The sequence below is a fragment of the Haemaphysalis longicornis genome, unplaced genomic scaffold (genome assembly GCF_048455015.1).
Source record: "Haemaphysalis longicornis isolate Haplotype H1 unplaced genomic scaffold, Haemaphysalis longicornis Haplotype H1 scaffold_3, whole genome shotgun sequence".
Classification (NCBI taxonomy): domain Eukaryota; kingdom Metazoa; phylum Arthropoda; class Arachnida; order Ixodida; family Ixodidae; genus Haemaphysalis; species Haemaphysalis longicornis.
In genome coordinates this window covers 79,128,840-79,131,632 of record NW_027526335.1, presented here as the reverse complement: position 1 = coordinate 79,131,632, position 2,793 = coordinate 79,128,840, and the positions used below count along the sequence as shown (strand labels likewise).

At 52.6% G+C, this 2,793-nt stretch overlaps 1 pseudogene; it reads left to right on the top strand.

The window, feature by feature from the left end:
* The first annotated feature begins 1,263 nt into the window (after positions 1-1,263).
* LOC144173651 (uncharacterized) lies at positions 1,264-2,370 on the top strand (annotated as a pseudogene).
* Positions 2,371-2,793: the final 423 nt, after the last annotated feature.

Sequence of the window (2,793 nt, the reverse complement as noted above, 5' to 3'; positions counted from 1 at the left end):
AGCAACTTTCACTGCCTTGTGTAAACTTCTCTGTTGAACACAGAATGAACCCATACCAACTCGCCGAACTTCTTATCCTCTTGAACAAGGTGCCCTAGTTTAGTGGCTCCCACACTCGTTTATTTTAAGAGAAAAACTGACGTAACCTTTAAAAAACTTGCTCTATTTGCACGGAGAAAACTAACAAAACTATTAAACAAACTGCGTGCGCGTCATACAAGTTACTCAGCTGCATAGTTACAAAGTAGTTATATTATTGAGCACCTCTTCGAAAATACATTTTCCGTATATTGTAGAATGCTAGTACACTTTAAATGTAGTAAATTGCTATCTAAATTACTTTCACCTGTAGTGTTGTTCATCGCATCTCCATGCAAACCTTTAAAAGGACACTGAAGTGATTTGTAAACATTGCGGGATTACTAGCGCAAATTGTAGTTCGGAGTCCGTAGGCCTTGTTTCGACCACTCTGGCCGCGTTTACGCGAATTTATTTAGTAGAAAAATCAATTCGAAAATGCTGTCCTCCTCTCTTTACGCTCGCCCATTTTCTGTGGCGTTTTCGTGTGACGTCAGCAGGAGAGGAGCTGGAAAATGGCTGCGCTACTGCACGGTTCGCCGACCAGCCGACCTACCGATCGAGTCAGTCGGCCCAACGTTTCGTCCGCCGGCCGCCGACGGGTCGTCGCTATTCGCTCGCTCAATTTAAACTAAGCCACAACACCTTTGTGAATGAAAGAATGTGCCTTTCTTTACTTTGTTAGTTTGTACACTGTGTCAAACTCAGTGTCCGGGTCGCTCCACACAAGCGCTGCACAAGTGCACATGCGACGCTTCGCTGACTTTACGCTAGTAGGAAAATCTAAGGCCAATTGAAGGCGGGAGAAGAGTCAGCGAAGTCAATATAGGTACTATGAAAATAAACTCAACTGAAACTTTTACCGTACACCGCAAAACTAGGGAGCAGGAAGCATTTTTTGCGCTGGGTAAACAAGCACAGCGGTCAGCAGCACGACCGCACATCTGCGACCGCTTTTCCGTCAAAGAAATGCAATTGCTAGACGTGAGATATTGTGGAAGTTTAGGGGACGCTTACTGCAGGAGCGCTATACAACAAATAGTCACATAAAGTACTTGAAATGCTTAAAATAAATAAAAGTGTAAACTGATTATACATTATAGACCTTATATATCCAGCCCGGTCAGTGCCGGCTCGTGGCCTAGCATTCCACCTCTTGCCACCGTAGCGTGCGGACGCGGAATCATGAGCTCCGTTGGAGCGGCGACAGCGGCCCACGCCGGCCGCGGAAACAGGGTAGATGCTAAGGGAGATAGTGAGTATCAAGTTATTTTGCCTCAGTTGCCTACAGGACGTATTGTTTCCAATACGGTGTTTCTTCACGGCGACGTGAAAGCCCGACCGTTTCGTGTAGAGGACTTCCGAGACATGCTCGCCCGTGTTGGTATGCTCCCCGACGTGATTGCGCTGGGGGCGTACCAAATCAACCACGTGTGGGCGGTGACCTTCAAGAGTGCCGAGGCCACAAAGAAAATGCTAGCGGCTGGCGAGCAGGAGGTGAAGGGACGCCGGTGTCTCGTCATCGACCCGCAAGACCACCAAGTGAGGCTTAAGCTACACTGGCTGCTGCACGGCGTTGATGACGAGGACGTCCGGGCAGCACTCGCTACCTTCGGCAAGGTCATCGAAATCACCAAAGAAAGATGGCGAGTACAAGGTGTCCTTGACAAAGGGTCTACGACGAGGGTGGTGACGCTGAAGCTAAAATCTGGCGTGACTTAGGAAGATTTGCCCCATCAAATTCGGGTGGCTGGGGAGCTGGCCCTCCTCGTCGCACCGGGCCGGCCGATGCAATGCCTTCGCTGCCAGGGAACGGGTCACGTACGCAGAGACTGCAAAGTGCCACGCTGCTCCCGGTGCCGGCGTTTCGGCCACTCGGAAGCGCAGTGCGTTCGCACTTACGCAGCGGTCACGGGGCCTGTGCAACGCGAGGAACTTGACGAGCACCTCATGGACGTGGTCGAGGCGGAAGCGGCCGCGGAAGGCACGGGACACCAGTCGACAGCGGAGGAGACTACAAGCACAACGGACTTCTCTCAGAGCTCGGAGCCTAGGACGCAGGAGGAAGCCGCACCGGCGTCTCAGCCACCAACGGGGGACGCCGAGCACCAGCCCGCGGAAACGCTAGGTGGTACAGGAGGCACAGTCAAGCGCAGCCTTGACAAGTCGGGTGAAGGGAGCGGCCACGAAACCACAACCAGCAGCGAGGAGCCGCCACTGAAAACGAACCAGGGGCGACGGCTGTTATCCAAGCCTCGAACGAACGTCCATCGCGGTCGGGGGCCTCCATAGACGCAGCCGGTGCAGCAACTTCCGCCAGATGCTTTGGCGCCGTTTAAGAACGCGTAGCGTAGTCCTCACGTGTCAGGTAAGCACCATGCGCCCGGTCTGTAGCCTTCATAAGTTAACGGTAATGAGTGGGTCCCTGAGCGTAGCAACATTAAATGTCCGGGGGCTGTCGACACGTCGAAAGCAAAGTCAGGTTTACCGTCTGTTAACAGAGCAGGACATTGACGTTGTAGCCGTTCAGGAGACGAAAGTCGAGGGGGAGGAGGAGACCGAGGCCATGGTGCGTCGTTTCACGTCGAGGTACTATGCTTGCGTAAGTCATGCTGTGGGGATCTCCGCGGGATGTGTATTGTTGCTGAAGAAACTACCGGGTCTGGTTGTGGATGGTGTGACGTCTTGTCGTTCGGGCAGGCTTGTTGTGTGTGA